Raw genomic sequence first — 18,554 nt, 5'->3', positions numbered from 1 at the left:
GGCAGCAGCAGGCATTTCCCTTGAATGTTACATTCAATGAGCGTACAATCTGTGTACACAAATAGTTGAGCTATTCACCTGCATAATTATTCACATATAATACTCAATGAGTGTGCAGTCTGTATACTACACAACAGGCACGTTGCACAAATCTGTATGAATGGGGAAATGAAAGCATAGCGCTTCATGTTTTCCATTCCTACCCAGATACAGTGGCGGCTCATGAGGAGCCGAAGTGGCAGTGGTGTACACTCAGTAGTGGTGCTGCACTCATCAGGATAGGGTGGGACAAGGTGGCACCAAGGCCAGGGCAGTTCCAGGTCCATGCACAATTCCATCTCATGCGTATTGAGCTCTGACAGAGTGGTACTCCCAGCTGGTGAGCTGTTTTTGGCTTGGTGAGTTTAGAACTTGTGCTGTTATGCAAGTAAATCTTAATTCTGACCCCCCCCCCTCTGATGCGGAATTCTTCCTGCTTTTTGCAACCAGCAAGATGGGCTGCAAACACTGAGGGAATTGAGTGATTGCTAATAGCTTGTTTGTTTTTAATTTGCATTTTAGTAAGCTGTCCTGAGGCCTTACTTCCCTGCTTCACAGAGGCCTGGTTTCTGCTGTGTGTGTGTGTGTGTGTGTGTGTGTGTGTGAGAGAGAGAGAGAGAGAGAGAGAGAGAGAGAGAGAGAGATGGAGACAGATACAGAGAGCACCTTTTGATTTCTGTCTGCTCTGGGTGTTAACATGTTTCCGTAGATTGTGTGCAGATATTGTGCCCTTCATCTGGCTATTTACAAGACTATCTTCATCCTCTGGCTGGTTCTTTGGTCTCTTCAGATTGTGCAGCTGCACTTAACAGTAGCACCTCAAAGAACCTTGAACAGCCTTGAACTGCTGAAGTGGAATTGAAGTGCCCAAGTTCTCTTCTATAGAGCAATGCTGCTATTCTTAATGCAGTCCTTGCTTACCATATGCTTGTTGCTTAGCAGTTCCAGGAATAATAACCTGCTCTTTGAAAGCCATGCCTTCTTAATGTGCTCAGAAGTAAATGGAGGCCCAGCTGTGGAATGAATGGGTGTATTTTCATCGTACCAGCCACTCACTCCCCAAAATGGTGAAGAGTATTTATGCACACACACACACACATATATATATATATGCGTAACTTCTACAGCTACATAGGGTCTGCTTCACAAAAACAGATTCCCACATGGAGCAGCATCTGTTGGGGAAGGGCCATTGAACCACTGAATCATTGAATTGTAGAGTCAGAAAGGACCTTGAGGATCATCTAGTGCAACACTCTGCAATGCAGGAAAATGCAGCTGTCCCTTACTGCGATCGAACTTGCAACCTTGGCATTATCAGCACCATGCTCTAACCAACTGAGCTATCCAACATCCCTGCCATATCCCAGTAGCAGAGCAAATGCTTTGCATACAGACTATTCCGGTTTCAACACCTGGCACCTCTAGATAATTCTGAGAATTGTGCAACCCTGTAGAGCTGCTGCTGTCAGCGGTAGGTCCAGACAAGCAGTGCAGAACTTTCTTTTTTAGTGCAGGGCTGTCAAAACACAGGGACAGTGAATTAGGCATTGGAACCAGCATGCATGAAGCCAGAGCTGATGGTGAGTGAAGCTACAACTAAAAATGGGCAGGGACACCCCCTTTCTCTCTCTTTGTGTTATCTGCATCTCCCTTTCCCTCTTCCTCTCTCTCCCCCACCTTTTCCTCCTTTGTTGGTTACAGATCCCAGCTTCCAGGTTCCTCTTTAGCAAGCAAGGCAGTGGCCATGGATTCTTTTCAGCTCTCTGCCCCTGCTACAGTCCATAGTATTCCTCCTAAATCTTTTCCTCTGGGATCGCCAGGGCAATGTGGCAACAGAAGCTCCATGGGACCTTCTCAGCTCTCTTCTTCTATATGTGAATCCAGGGTACCAAGTGTGAACAGCAAAATGCATTGCATTGCAAGTTTTGTAAAGAACATTGATGTTCACAGTTATGCACAGCAGAGGGTGGCGCAGTCCTAATATTTTTAATGGATGTAGTGCAAAAGCAATGCTAACAGCCTACTTTTCTGGAGCTCTTAGTGAATGCATGTGACTTACAATGCACTCTCTGAGATGTGCAAAGCTACCCAAACTTGGAGGACACAGCCTGAGCAGAAATGTGGTGTGCTTTTCTGGGTGTGATCTGATCTGGGTGTGCTTCCTGATTACAATACGTGCACCAAGAAGACAGCTGCTGAGCCAGAAATGAACAGCTGACCTCCACCAAGGGCAGGCACATTTTGACACGTTGTTTGCATCCATTGTTATTGGTTTGTTAACTAACCTGGCTTCAAGGGAGGTTGATTCAACAGAAACTTATTTTAGCTATTTAAATACTGCATTTTTCATAGTGTGCTAGAGTCACAATGGTGGCCATCTCAAATCAAACTGGTCTGTATAGGTTGGGGGTGAATGCAGGGACCACAGGCTCCTCCAGATGTGGTTGTACCACATTTACCATCACTCTGACAAATTGACAACTGGCCATGCTGGCTAGGGCTTATGGGAGTTAAGAGCCCAATGGCATCTGCAGGGCCACAGGTTCTCTCTCCCTCTTGCAACAAGTATTTTCCTCCCTTTTTAAAGAAAGAAAGAAAGAAAGAAAGAAAGAAAGAAAGAAAGAAAGAATCATGGATATAGTGAAAGTTTGATAGGTTCCTTATATCGCTTTACATAAATATAATTTTTGGGTTTTAAGGTTTGCTCAGTGAGGCATCCATGTTGTCATGAAGCAGATTATGACATGTCAGAATGCATCATATCAGCTGGCGATAACACTATACAGTCATCTGGAAGCATTTGTATTCAGCGAGACCAATCAACTCGGAGCACTGGAGGAAAACCTTACGCCATTTGAGAAACCACATATTACCATGGTTCAAATATTCATCCCAAGGAAGCATACGGTACACATTTATTTTCCACGTCTTACTTCCACCAATTTATAAAATCCTATTTGGCTTGTCCAATTGTGCAGCTACAACAAATACACACATATATATTCTGCATAATCTCTGGGATATTGGATATAAATTACAGAAAGACAATGAACAGAGAGACAAGCAATCCTCCATGGTGTTCATTAGTGTTTGCTTGTGACAGACCAATGTCAACCTTAATTTACTAAATTTTCCTGGGGATGGTTCTTGATTATACAGTGAGATTTTTTTAAAAGCTGCTTGGAATGTTGTAGCAATAGTGAAATATTTTCTCTCTCTTTTTGTCAAAACTGATGTGAATACACACACACACACACACACACACACACACACACAGAGGGCCTGGATTTAAACAGTGGTTGAAATGTGGTCCAGAAAGCAATTATAATTATTGCCATAATATGATAGTGCCACCTAGACCGACCTGTTCCAAAATCCTCCACAGGCTATCCTCAGTGGAATACATCTAGTTCATAAGCTGAATTGCTGAATAAATAATGAAAGAACGTTTTCCTCAGCCTCACAAAGACATCACAGGGATGAAAATATGAAATAAATAGCTCTTCCCCTTCCCCATTATATGGGTCCCTTTCTTGGCCACGAGAAATGAAGTTATTAGTTCATTATCTATATAGCACATTACAGTGTTAAAAGTTTGACATTATTGTTGAAAGATTGCATACGTTGCTACCAGGATCCCTGACGTCAGCAACTAAACCAATTCCTGTAACTATCCATCAATCTGGTTTACTTTCCTACCATCCCTGACCATTGCCCTCGCTGGCTGGGACTGATGTGAGGCTAATTCGGAGTCCAATAACAGAAAGTGGACACCATATTGACTACTCCTGTTTTAATGGATCAAAGTAGCCATTGAAGCTGCGTGGCGCTGGGCAAGGCCTCCTCCAGACGTCACAGGCGCGAGGCGCACCCCCAATCTTCAGCTCAAGGCGGCACCAATGAGTGGGAGAGACAGAGAGGCATCCTTGCTGCTGCAGCCATTATGGAGAGGGAACTGCTTAAACTCCTGCTATTTCCCCTTGCATATCACTTTGCAAGGGTGCTTTTGGGTAGAGAAGCCGGTGCTGGGTTAACATTATGTAAATAACTGCCAAATGTACAATTTGGCTCTGAGAACCTCACAACTGGCACAAAGGCAACAGCACTCCGCTATTGTTTGTTCTAGCGACCTGGTACCTATACGGAGATTAATGCTTTCTGCCACCTCAGCTGTTCATCTGTATGTATTTAGCTCAGTTTGTAAAGGTAGCAAAATATTATTTTCCCTCGGTCTCAAAGAGGAAAACTAAAGCATAGTTGATAACAGAGCTAATTTGACCACCATTTCTTTGTTTTTGAGCTAGGAGCAAAATCTTTGTGGCTGGCATTTATTATTTTCAGCTGCTAATTCTATTTCTGATTCCATGGGGAAGAGAATCCACACAGCCGGGGAAGAAATAAAAGAAGGGTTTAAAAAATATATAAAGGGCTTCTTTATCTGCTGAGGGAGCTCTGCTGCTGGGACTATCTGCATCTGTAGGCAAGATTCATTGTTCTCTGGCATATTATTGATTCTGTACCTGTGGATTTCATGCCAAGCCCTCATTCCGACTCTACCCATAATTTTATCTCTGATTTTTTAACAAGCATTACCCCAGACGATTTCTGACCTCCCCTATTGCTACCAATGTTCTCATTGCCATTGTTAATAAGCTTTCGAACTGGTGGATTAGCCCTGAATGTCAAGCACCACAATTAGAATTGCTGATGTTATGCAAAAATAGGGTGGTTTCCCTCCTCAGTCGAAATAACAAGACTGCCTTATTGCCACAGAACTCAGCACTCGGCTTTATTGTATTTGATCATGTTTATCGTCAAATTTCCTGGCTTAGAGAACCCTGGGGTGCTTGTGAGCCTGTACAATCCTGGGCTGATAACCCCCCTCTAAAAGAGATGAAAGCCTTATAGGATGGGGCCCCTGAGAACTGGTCAGGTAGCTGGGAAAGTAGGAGGAAGAAAGCAGAAGAGAGAGGCAGAGATGGAGGGAGGGAGCAAGAGAGCATAAAGGTAAAGGCCTCAGTGGGGAGTAGTGGTTGTTGGCAATCATCTGTCTTGAGAGACAATGGAGGGTACCTCTGGGAGTGAAGTCAAATTGCTGCATTACCAGCACTGAAGTGACCTCAATGGGACACAAGCCTGGGTAGTGTGTATGAAGGTCCTGGGCTGCCCAGATAACAAGACCCCGCTCTTGGCCTCGCTGATGTGGTCCTAAGGAAAGCAGAGCAATACATTTGGCACCAGCTTGAATGCAGGAGCTGCCAGAAGGAGGCGCACATGGAGCCATCCAACCGCCTTAAGGACTCTAGATTTGTGTAGGGTTGTAATTTTCTGCACACGTTTTTATTCTTTTATATGATACTGCATATTTTAACTGTTGCAGCGAAATGTGGGGCAGAAATATATATCAGTGATGGCAAACCTCTAGTCTGCAGGCATAATAAACTCACAGGGCCGTTTTGGGCAAACCATGCCCACCTTTTCCTGCACTTGACATTATTTCAGTCGTGGAGGCTTTGAGCTATGGTTTGGTGCTGTCTGAATTTGGTGCCTTTTTCTGTCACACTGCCCTCGTCCGCCTGTAGAAGTAGCCTGCAGGGGATGGGGACCCTTAAGATCCGGTGTGGCATCTGGGTCCTTTCCCCAAACCCTAATCTACATGAATTTATATTGCCATAGCTCTAGTCTCTACCATGTTGAGAGACTGCTCAGTAATCTATGGTTCTGGACTGTGAGCTGAGGAGGCCCAGTGAGTCCACTTTTTGGACTTCTCAGGTGCTGGAGAGGAGCACATACATTGCCTCATCTGCATATAAGCTACTGAAACTCTACTGGACTTTCAGACAGACAGAACACTATAAAACTTAAAGCTAGAGTCTTCAAGACAGTATGTTGAGGGGAAAGCCTGTTTGAGGTTTGAGGGGAAAGCCTGAGAGAGGTTAACCTCCTCTCATAATTTTTGGTCTTTACACATAACTCACTACCACTCAGAAGAACAGTCTGGTGGGCTTAAGCCAGCAGTGGAAGAATTAAGAGGCATTTATGCAGATACAAATCCTTGGACCTCATTTCTAACAATGAAGTGTTTGAATGGGTATTTGAATCAACACATAGTGTGTTGTGTTAGGAACATCCATACTTACTCCCAACACCAAGTGAGGTAGCTGATATGTGGCCCTGGATATCGTAACAGCTACACATGGGTTTTTTGTGATCATTTGGGGGTATTAAATGACTTTGCCTTCGTTTGGTTTGTCTTGAGGCCAAAATAAATATTCTTTTGATGAATCACAATGAAGTGTGGAATGCTGTGTGGGATTTCGCTGGAAACAGGAATAGAAATGCTGTTTGTGCCGTAAGGTAAATGAATGGTTCCTTAGCACACGTGATGGATGGTTCAGGATTTGTATGTGTTTGTAGGGTTACAGAACAGATTGTTTCTAAAAAGAAAAGTTACAGTTTCAATCTACAAAGAGAGAGAAGTTGAAATCATTTTGAACAAAAGAAGAAGAAAAACCCTTGGCCCCAACAGAAACTCTGTTGGTTTGAGCAGCATTTGAACTGCTCTGCTTATATTCTTATTACAAGCTTCTTTGAACTCACTGCTCCCAACCGACCATGATGGACTCTTAAAAGAGATATAACACCATTTTAACTGATGTTTCATTTCCAGGTGCTATTGACACACTAGTTGGCCTTTGCTCGACAGATAGAAAGGCTAGAAGTATGTTATTATATATAAAAAAATCAAAGCTGAAATTATCACAATATTGATCTCAAGCCTCCTAGCACGAGCCTTTTAGAAATGCCCAGCACTGGAAGATTTCTAAGTTAATCCTGACAGCTCTCAGCCCTATAAACATACGTATCTTTTACATATATTTCTAATTAAGAACAGCAAGATTATATGGTTTTACAATCTCTGCAAGTTTATATAGGAGTGAGGGCTCTAAACTGAACGCAAGGGTTGTGTGTTCCTGATTATTCTTCTGAATTAGGGCTAGGCAAAAATCAGATGTTTCTTCTTTCTGTCTCTTTTACACACACTCTGTCTCTCTCCTCCATGGCAAACAAGAGACTTTATCACAGTTAAAGGACATATTCCAGCTGGCAAAAGCACGAGTGTGGAGCAGGGCCATTGAAGGGTATAGCTTGGGAGACAGCCTAGTCTGGAAAACTCATAAGAACCAAAAAGAGAGGCTGAATTTGGTCCTCAGGCTGTCTTAAGTTCTCCACACCTGCTCTGAATGAATGTTCTTGCTGTGTGTGTACAGTGAACGTGATGAAGATATGCACCACAGGATGGGCACCTGGCAGCTATTGGCTAGTGACTCCCATCAAAAGAGGCAGGTATTCCTGCTGGCCATGGAACAAAAAACAATGTTATGCACTCAGGTGCTTCTCTCTCTTTCTCCCTGTTAAATATTTTTATTCAAAGTTTTCAACATAAGAGACAATAAAAGCCAAACTCATCCAAAAACAAAAAAAGATACAGAAAAGCCAAAATAAGAGAGAGAGAAAAAAAACAAAAATAAAAAGGCAAGAGATAGAAGAGGGGGGGAATAGATATAGAAACCCTCTATCAAAATTGTATCATATCCTTTATGCATATACAAAAAAGTCGACCTTCCCAGGTCTCAACTAGGAACTACTGTTTCCCCCCCCCCAGCCTCCCACCCAGGGGGGGCCTTTCTCAGTGCTTTTTTTCTGGGGGGACGCAGGGGTATGCGTACCCCTAACATTTTGTGTTGCCCCAACTGATGGACGGATGGACTAACATGTCGGTCGTCTCCACAATGGCAGCTCGGACTGGAGCTCCGTCATTCTCCCAGTCGGTGCCCAGGAAGGTGAGTCTGGGGTGGCCACAGTGGAAGTGACGGCGCTGCTTCTTCTCCTTCTCCTCATCTTGCCGGGCTAGAGCCAACTGGCGAGCACTTGCCCCTCCTTGCTTAAGCCGATCCTGCCGTCACCAGGGCCTTCTGTCCTCTCAGCACCGCCACCACCTCTAGTCCCTCATTCAGGGGTTGGGGGAGAGGAAGGCGGCGAGAGGGAGGGGTGCCCTTTCTATCCTGTCTCCCATACAGAGCCCCTCATCATCCACCTATCACCTCTCTGTGCATGTCCTCATCAACCCAAGATAGAGGACTTCTAGAAGTCAAAAGTAAAAACAGCTAAGTTAAGCAAAAAAGAAAAAAAAATCCAATTCACCACCTGCCAATTGTACATATAATAATCCTTCAAATTAATCAGAACATGCACTACAGGATAATACCTAGCAATATCCTATTCTATCGCTGCTTATCATTCTGCCAGGCATAATTCTTCTCAGGCCCCACACGCCCATCTTTTTTCCAAACCAGAAGTCCAAAAGTGGTTCTTAAATTTTTGTTCTCTCTTTCTGAAGCTGCCCATGAAGAGGCTCAGATTTGAGACCCCAGCTCTTACCCAGGGGCTCCACTTGTGAGCATGGAGCTACTCCCCTTTCCATTCACTTCAACAACGAAACTCCAGCATTGGGAGCTATGGCATGTGCACTGAGGCACATGCAAATAATCCGCCTTCCTGACTTTTAAATTATGAAAAATTCCCACATACATAAGTAAGTCAGATACAACCCAAGATAAGGAAGGAGAATGATTCACCCATTACGACTGACAAGTAAAAGAACATAGCAGCAACTGGCTTCTATCCACTGTAAGAGCGCAGAATACAATACATTACTAGGTTCACCAGAGTGGAGGCCAATGCAGATCAATACTTTCTCCTCTAAGGACTCTCCTTCTTGGCCAGAGGTGCACCTGTAAATGATATTCGCCAAGGCCATACACAGACAACTAGTTTTTAAAATGAAATTCTCCGAACATTGCTTCGCTTAACACATCCCCCCCCCATCATCATACGGACATTTATTGTCTTGACATAAGCACCACACGCACACTGGCCCTTTTTACACTTTTCTTGAGAAAAAAGAAAGAAAAAGAACAGCAGTTGCTTGCTTCGAAAGTGACTTAAATTAATTAGGTCGAAAGCCTGAAAATAGCAGCCATTTATTTTACAGTTATGAAACACAGGAATTAATAAGCTTCGAAACTACTGTTAACAAAGTAGCAGTGAATATAGCTGTTGGATTGGCTTCTATTCCCTATTCCACTATGAAGCTTAGTGGCTTGCTGCTGTCACTCAAACTAATCTACCTCAAAGGGTTGTTGTGAGGATTAAAGAGGAAGTGAGTCACCCCGAGCTTCTTCCGGCACAACCGTGGCATGCATGCTATAAATAACAAGAGATATTAAAGAAAAAGAACAGACCTTGGACTCCCTTTGGCACCCATTTGCCACTGGAGAAACACATTTTCCCCCAAGGAAGGGTAAGCCATTCCTCCCTACACATTGAGGACCTCATTGCCACACACAAAACTTAAAAAAACAACAACCCTCTGATGTTGCTTCCACTACACAACATGAACATGTACTTAAGCCCTCAAGCTGCAAGTGCTATTTATTGTTTCAGAAAATGTGCAAAAACACCCCCCAACAAATTGGGTATAAAATCAGGGAACTCTATGCAAGATTAGCATTTAATACTATCACATATCTTGTGGGCATCCGTCTGTCTTGAGAGACAGTGGAAGTGTGCGCCATTGCGGATAAAGTCAAAGCATTGGAGAGTTACAGCACCTGCTGTGGCTGTAGAGACCGATATGGGGGAGATATGTTTCAGTGCAGGCAGGGCAGCTGAAGGTGTCTAGTTTCGCTGGTGCACATGCACCATGGTGTTCTTCTCTCTGTGCTATTCCCAGTAGACATTTCTCCTCTGGTCACCGCAGTGAATACACAACCTGCCTCCAGGCACTTCAGTTGTCTGCAACAGCTTCCCACACGGTGGAGTTAATGTTGCCAGGCTTCATGTCACATTTGCAGACATCTTTATAACACAGAGTTGGTCTGCCAACAGGCCTGGTGCCTGAAGCCAGCTCCTGCAGATGCCCAGCTGATTGCCAGAGAATGTGCCAATGACTATTAGCTAAAGCTGTGTCAGAGCATTCAACTTGCTGCAATGCTCGCAAAATGTACGAAAGCATGAAGAAAACCTTTGGACCAACAGTCGAAAGAACTGCCCCACTGAAAACCTTGTCTGGAGAGTACAGTCCAACTTAACAGAGAAATATGCAAAACGAAACAAAAATGGAAAATAAGGCAAGCTGCTTATGTATGATGATGTTTCAAACCCTATGCAGGTATTCTCCTCAACATGCAATCGATACAAATCTGCTGGGGTGCAGGGCACATATGCAAGCCCTGCCACACTGTGCCCCCGTTATGTGGTGGTGGTGGGGCTCTTCAGATCTTCGTGCAACTAATCTGAGGATCTGAAGAGGGGTTCTAGGGGTTCAGTTGAATATGCTTAGACATCTCCCTGTCTTACAATTATGGGAAGATTTTAAAGTGTATTCAATAGAACGTGCTTAGAAACTCTCTCCAGGTCTGCACAAACAGAGGCGGCTTTAGGAGAGCACCACTGGTTTAGTCACACTGGGCACACAGGGGGTTCAGCAACTATCTTGTAGAATGGAAGTCGAGAGGCAGGGAGGCACACAATTTTGCCGTCGCATAGGACACCACTGAAATGTGAGACCCCAAGGACTGCCACTTACACTTTGGAGACACTGGGGTGCACAGTGGCTTATATGCACATCCCCGCCCCCTCCATGTTTTTAGTGACTCTTTAAAAAAAAGTTGAATCTCAATTCCCATTTTAATGTTCTTACTGGCTTTAAAAAATATTGGGCAAGTTGATGGAGGACAGGTCTACCAATCTATTAGCCCTGATAGCTACAGGTTCAGAAGCATTGTGCTTCCAAGATCCCATTCCCACAAACAGAAGATGAGTTGTCAGAATGCTGGAGGGTCGGGGGGAAAAGTTCAAGCTGTGCCTTCTCCCTGTTCTACAATCGATTTCTTCGTGTAGAAATGTTTTGCATGGCAGATCATTCCATAATCTGAGTCCCACCTCCAGTCTGAGGACCATCCAGACACAGGTTTATCACATCACCTGATTTTTTTTTTTGGATAAGCAGTAGATGCTGAGGATAAAGCCTGTGAGCTTCCACAGCTGTTGCTCTTGGAAGCAGAATGCGGAACGAAGCGGCCTAATAGCGAGGCCTTTTTTAGAGTGTTGCTGCTGCTATTCCTTGGCTGTCCAGTGCCATGTTAAACATTGGTTTACAGTGGACACAAATATTTATAATGCTATTCCTAGAACGAAGTGACACGTTGGAGCTCCCAACAGATCGCCGTAGGATCTGCCTAATGTTGATACATGACAGGTGACCCCAATGAGACTGGCTGAGTTGAGGCTATGTGATTTGCTTCCTGACACATGGAGCTGAGGTGCTCAGACGATTTGTAAAGGTGAAGTTGAAGCAAAGTGACGGACTGCATTCTAATACGCTTTGATCCACTGCAAAAGCAGTTCACATGCCTAGCCCCAGGTGCCCATCCTTCTTCTGGCCCGTCCAGGGAAAGTAAAGAGTTACAATATGTCATGTTCCATTACCACTTCCATCACAAGGCAGTGATCTGCAGCAGCAGAAGTAACAGATATGATGAAGGGGGTGAGCCTTCAAAAGAATAATGTGATCAGTGAGCTAAAAAAAAACCATAGTCTGTTACTATAATACTTACCATGGAGTCAGACACACACAGGATTGCCCTGTATAAATATTTGCCAGCCTTCTCCAACATAGCAGCCTCCAGATGTTTGGGACTACAATTCCCAATAGCCCCAGCCACCATGGCCCAATGATCATGGATGATGTGAGACGTAGTCCACAACAGGAGGCTCCCAGTTTGGTGAAGGCTAGTACTTGGCCATTTTGAAAATAAATTCACCATTGCTGGAACCAGGTGCGTGAAATCTGCTTCTGAATTTATGTGTAAGTGCTCTGGGAAAAGCAGGGCTGTTGGCATGATGCATAAATATTTCTTTCTCTCTGCAAATTTCCTGCCCAGTTTTGATAACAGCAAACAAGAAGGAGCTGTTGTATGTGTTTTCTGCCAACACCTCCTAGGAACTGTTCCAATAGCTGGACTTCAGAATGACAAGGTTCACTAATAATCCTTTCACCCCACACTTTTTTTTTGTCTACACAGCAGCAGGTGATAAAGGTACTCCCTCTGTTGATAAGACTGTTCAGAGATGCCCCAGACACATTTCTTCTATTTTTAAAATGCAGGCAATTTATTTTAGGTGTCACTGGGCTTTTGTTGGCACCTTCTTGCATGATGTTCCCAGTTTCTTCAATTATGTTTGCTGCTCCACCTACTCTTTGTCACGTGCCATTAAACTACAATACAGTCATACCTCGGGTTACAGGTTGTGTTTTTTCGCAGAAACCCGGAAGTACCAGAATGGGTTACTTCCTGTTTTTGGCGGTTGCGCTTTGCGCATGCGCAGAAGTGCCGAATCACAACCCGCGTGTGCGCAGATGTGGGTTGCTAACATTGCGGGTTGAGAACGTGCATTCTGCATGGATCACGTTTGCAACCCGAGCGTCCACTGTACAGACAGGGCTACTTATGGCCAGCAAGTCAAGCAATGAAACTATACTATGTAGCATTTTGATAAATCCAGACACAGCATTCTTGTGTGGCAAGGCAGCGGCTGGATTCAGATGGTTGACTGTTTGAAATATTAGCTGCCTCAAGGTTGTATGATTCCTTTCCCACTTCTAGGGAGTGGTGAAGATGAGAAACTTCCATTCACAGTTTTGCCGCAAGCAGGATTTTGATGTTTTCTCCAAAGATGGAAAACTATGGTTTGGGATCCTCAACTGCCAGAAAGGCTTGCAGCAGATTATGGCTATGAGCACAAGTTGCTGATGAAATGTTTAAAGAGAAGGGACACTTAGGCAGAATAGCATCTGAAATACAGGAGTGCATGTATGGACACGTGCAAATATTTTCTCTGGTTTGGGGATATGTTAGAATTAGGGATGGCGAATTTTGAAATATAGGATGCAATCCCACTCGTTTTACTACTTCAGCATGGAATTAGAGAATGGAGGGGAAAGATGCTTATCCTCTTAGCCAGCCCAATAAATGATGAACCTAAATGCTTTCTAGACCTTGGACCTAGCTTTCAAGGGAATGGCCTGGAAACCTGAAATTTTGTCCCTGGTGTGAATGCAGGGCTCCATATGAAACAGCAACTTGTTTCAAGGTTTTATAATTCACATGCTGCTTTGCCTGCATTCAGAAGTGGCATATCATCAGGCAATTGGTCACTGGTGCACGAATACTTACACAGGTCGCCGAGTCATGCAGAACTTTGCAGAATCTATGTGCTTGAGTCTCAGACTTTACTTCCAAGACTAGAAGAACACAGCACATAATGTGTGGGGTGGGTGGGGAAACAAAGGTAAGAACTCTGCTAAGGTTAGACGAATGGAGCAGCACCAGGAGATGTCAGGCATCCCATGCAAGGCTTCTGGCCTGCAAGTTGCCCACCTGTGACCCAAACTAAAGGTGCTTTCAGGGCACAGCCAGTTGTCTGGGTGGGGAGAACAGAACTGTCTCTGACACATAATAGTGATAATTGTGGGCAGCCTCACTAAAGACTAAAATAGAGAGCTGATAATGGCATGGAGCACAAAAAAGGAGGGTGTGAAGAACTCAAAGAAGCTGATTAAATTTTAAAGACTTGGTGACAATTCTGCTTGACATTTGTCTTCCTTTATCATTCACCCGTACGCTTTGTACTAAGCCCTACGCTTCTACTTATCAAAACCTATAAGGCCAAATATGTGTAAAGACTAGCAAAGGTCTAGCAAATCATGTCCTTGACACAGCAGGAACAATCCAAGCAAGTGCGAACACAGCTGCTGACCTGCATGGACCAAGTTCTTTTTCAAAAACTGTTTGAAGAGAAAAGGCTTGGAAGCGAAGACTGCAGCCAGCCTTCCTGTTAAGTTTCTGTGGCCCATAGCTTCCTGCCGCAGAGTAGATCCAATGCCATAGAGGTACAATATCCGGTGAGGAAGAGTACAGGCTCCCCACAAAAGAGTTCAGTTTTCCCTCACAGCCTTTGAGCAGTTTTGAACACTGACTTGATGGGCCAAAATCATACACTCTGCAGCATATGAAGGCATAAAGCCTTTCACGTTATAGAACAGCCGGACACTGAGGAGGCAGAAAATCAGGTTTCCTTAGGGAGGCTGACTACACATTACTTCTCTCCCCCTGGTTTCTTAACTTTATATTTTCAGTTTCTAAAAATACTTTTAACAAACAATCCCCATATACTTCCACCCCCACAAAAGAAACATTCCATGCATAGACATGTAAATAATACAGATAAATAATACAGATCGTCCTAGGGTGAGCCATGGGAAGCTCGTGGTGAGTTGACAACCTTGTCCTTTCCTGTGTACTGAATAAACATGTGCCATCCAGTTTCAAATTCATCTTTGGTCTTTGTGTTCCTGAGCACTCTCTAAGATGCTTATTTGTTTTTCCATTAGGGCTACTCTATCTCACCATGCCTCTAGAGTTAAGTAATTAGCTGTTTTCCTACATTGTGTTATTGTATTTCTTGCTGCAGACGTGAAAAAGATTAGTAAGTCCTTAAATAATGATTTTGGCTCAGGATCCCAATACCTCATGGACTGCCTGTCTCCATAGGAATCTACATGGACCCTTAGATAACCTTCTGAGCCCTTCTTTGTGTGCTTCCTCCACGAGAGGTCCAGAAGGTGGCAACATGAGAACAGGCCTTTTCTGCATTTGTGGAATCCCATTTGTGGAATGCTCTCCCCAGGGAAGTTCGGCTGGCACCTTCATTATACACCTTTCGATGCCAGGTAAAGACATTCCTCTTTAACCAGGCCTTCACCCAATGTCCTTTTAAAATGTGAAAAGGGGGATTATTGGGTTGTTCTTGTTCTTATTTTTATTATGTATCTTGTGTTTTTATCTTGTGATTTTATGTTGTGAACCACCCTGAAACCTGTGGGTATTGGGCAGAATATAAACTGAATTAATTTGTTGTTGTTGTCATCTTATAACCAGATTTAAGAAAGCTAGCCTCAGACCAGGTTGAATCGCCTGTCCTGTAATAGGAGGAACTTCTTCAAAGACAGTTTTCTAAAATTAATTGTACAGGTTTGCATCCCCATCACATATGGAAATATGAAACGAATTGTTTGTAATGCACTCCAACATAAAGGAGATATTATTAACCTGTGGCATTTATTGGTTGTGAATTGTGTGAATTGTTTTGAAACTATTTTCTTTCAGTTTAGCCGACACTAATTTAAAAGGTTCCTCGAGTTTGTGTTACCAATTTAAGAGTGTAGATCCAACTCCCATATAGATTTTAATGAGTTTAGATCCCCTGTCATCATTACTTCTTGAGGTCTTTGATGCTAGACCAAGATTATTTCAGTATGTCCAAAGCTAATAGCATGGGCGGGCTGAAGGGGAGAGCGTGAAAGGGAGTGTGTACAACAGCTAGCGTTCTAAAGAAGATTTATGTCTTTCCAGTTAAGCAAGAACCAGCCAACCGACAATAACAGTCATGGCCATAATGTTTCTCCAGCATGAAAAAACTCAAACTACCTCTCAGGTCCGTGCTCTGAAAGAGTGAGACAGAGTAGAAAAAAACTAGGCCTGTGCATTATGTAATGTGTGCAACCCAGAGAAAAGGCACAAGGGTTTAACGCCAGCTGGTTCAGAGTCTGAGGGGACCGTCTTTCTGCTTTCAGAACAAATAGGCTGTCACTGCAAGGAATTGATTTGCTCTATGCAGGGACTTGCATCTTTTTTGGTGAAAATGAGTAATCTGTTTCAAGCGGTTGAAGCATGTCCGTTGTCATGATTACCTCCCAGGAGTGCCTCCGTGCTGGCGAGATTTGTCAGATCCGAGTAAAATTTCTATTTCTAGTTTTGAAAAATAAAGTTTTAATATTGCAAAATAATAATAATAATAATAATAATAATAATAATAATAATGATGATGGATGCCTGTAAGACAATGAAAAACGTGTGGTATAATGTAACAGGGTCAAACACACTAAACACAGTGGGTGTTAAACAAAAATCTTCTGGGAAGAGTTGTTGGATCAGGGGGTTGAGGCTGGCTTGCTGCATTGCTGGATGTTTGCTAAGGCCTTTTAACTGAATATGATGGATAGAGCTGGTTTAGTGCAGCATGCGGGGACTCACTAAGCGGGTGGCTTGCTTCAGGGGTGGCTTGTGGGCTGGTTAAACGACCCCCGTGGGCTGCTTGTGGCCCATGGGCCTTACGTTGCCTACCCCTGCCATAGAGTGGGCTGCCCTGCCAGGCTTAGCGATGTCATTTCCCTTATCTTGGGAGGAAATAAGTAATCCAGCCTATTGTCCACCTGAGAAACCCAGCCTGTGAAGAGGTTTGAGTTGGTTGCCTCAACTCAGTCACATGGCTCTCACCAGCCATCCCCGTGTTCCTATATTAATAATTTAGGAACTTTCACAACTTTGTAACTAAACTAAGTTTTACTGCCTGTGCAACATTTCTGAGTGATGTATGGGAAAGCACTTTCTCATTTGTGACACAGTAAATAGCATGCCCATCTCTAATCCATTTTATATATTTATTTCTTTTAAAAAATATATATCAAAAAACTACCACACAGGCACATAGGATTTCAGCCTACTTATGAATCTTTTCTCCAAGGGATGGGATAGGATGAAGGCTCATGTCTTCCCTTGTGTGTATAACCCCCTGATGCAAAAGGAGGAATTCCAGGAAGACAATGAGAAGAATCTTATTAGCTTGAACTTACTCCTCACTGCCACCCAAGCGTGTGATATTAAAAACATATTGCATTTCTGGAGTATGATCCATTTGAACAGCAGACATTTCTTGCAAAATTCCCCCTACAAAAGCTTCCCTTTTTAAACCCTGACTAAAACAAAGCTTAACTAAAGCAGACCTCCACCTACATTAAAAGTATGTGTGCTGTGGGATCTGTGAAGTGTATAAGGAGGGTAGCTGGTTTGCACATCGATGGCGTGGCATCACTAGGCTGATTCCGATTCCCTGTGCTTGACGCCAGCTGTTTTGAGCTGTGTTACATCACCACCCCTGCTTTCCTTCTTGAGTGCTTTGGGCAGCAGGTTTATACCTCCCTGGACTGGGGCTCTAGCCCCTGAGGACACTTTCTCATTTGTGACACAGCAAATAGCATGCCCATCTCTCAGGAATGCGTTAAATTCTGAGAACTACCTTTCTGCCTATTAATCAAATCAGTTAATTTATCCATTTCTTCATCAGTCATCTCCTTATAAACAGAACTTGTGGATGTTTCGACTTGGGACACCACACTATTTTCTGCTACTATTAAAGATTTCACTTGGTTTGGAATAGCCTCTCAATCCAATTAAACTAAATCAACATTGGACTAAGTCCCAATATAATTCATCCGATTATGGTATTGCCTCCCAAAGCCAGGTGCCATTTAACACTCTGACACATGTTTAGTAAATGTATATTTATAGCCAAACACTTTTGATACTTGAAACAACTGTCCAACTATCTTCATAACTACCACAATAACTATTTGCATTATTTTTATATGCTTTACCAGTCACCAAGCATATTTCATTTATGTTCCATGATAATAAAACCAAGTTCTCTTCCACACTTTGCTCTAATCACAGAGCCTCTTGTCCCTAAATCCCTAAGTATTTTGTAAACCCCCCCCCCCCCCAAGTATGCCCTTTACTAAATTATATGATGCTATCTTTCTCCAGGGTGACAACTGCCCTTATGGAAATGTGAGACCAAATAGCTCGGATCAAAGTACAAAGAGCAGAGGATGCAAAGCAAGTACTGGAAATTCTTAAAGGCACTACTTAAACTAGAATGACGGGGGGGGGGGGGAATATGCATTCCTTAATTTTTTTCTTAACATAAGGAAATACTTCAGTTTTGAATTGGAATTTGTATAAATGAAGAGGATTTACAGGTGTAACAAGGTACAAGGTCATGCAGGCCCACAGACGTAACTAGGAATTTTATTTTTATACGCATGTTCTGCATGACACAGTGTAATATGTCATGTGTTGTTGTTCATCTGAGGTTGTATTTACCTACTTTTAAGACCTGATAAGGAACAGATGGTTGCTCTTATGCCTTCATTTGTAAAACTACAGAATTCAAAGAGGGTGCACTTTCTTTTCCCCCATGACCTGGTACATCAAAATTCCCCTGTCCTATTTGTTGGCAGAGAAAATGCAAGGAAATTTTCATTGAATTATCCCAAGGAAAGAAGAAAATCTCCAACAGTTTAACCAGGATGAATCTTGCCAACAGCAGTGGCAGGAGCACAGCTTCCCCACTTCTGTTTTTTGTGCTACTGCAAGTGAACAGTGTTAGCTGCGTTGGCAGTCTAGGTACCATTTTGCATATCCCATGATGCCATGGATACTATCATTCTGGGGCATTCCAAGGGGAAGTGGCTGCTCCAACACAAA

General features: G+C 43.3%; 1 protein-coding gene and 1 long non-coding RNA gene across 16 annotated transcripts in view; one reads left to right on the top strand and one right to left on the bottom strand.

Annotated features, from left to right (window-relative positions):
* Window positions 1–18,554, bottom strand: part of NTNG1 (netrin G1) — a 207,975-nt gene that overhangs the window by 140,051 nt on the left and 49,370 nt on the right. The gene's annotated exons all lie outside the window — the stretch shown is intronic.
* LOC310847758 overlaps window positions 1–18,554 on the top strand; it is a 55,055-nt gene that overhangs the window by 32,196 nt on the left and 4,305 nt on the right. For 3 of the 4 annotated variants that reach the window (XR_014565996.1, XR_014565998.1, XR_014565999.1), the window contains exons 3-5: window positions 2,742–2,949; window positions 14,641–14,899; window positions 17,832–17,926. This is a non-coding gene — a long non-coding RNA (uncharacterized lncRNA). The remainder of the gene's footprint in view (window positions 1–2,741; window positions 2,950–14,640; window positions 14,900–17,831; window positions 17,927–18,554) is intronic. The other variant, XR_014565997.1, reaches the window with a different exon arrangement.

Source organism: Podarcis gaigeae (genome assembly GCF_964106915.1).
Source record: "Podarcis gaigeae genome assembly, chromosome: 6".
NCBI classification, from domain to species: Eukaryota; Metazoa; Chordata; class Lepidosauria; order Squamata; family Lacertidae; genus Podarcis; species Podarcis gaigeae.
This window is presented reverse-complemented; position numbering and strand designations above follow the sequence as displayed.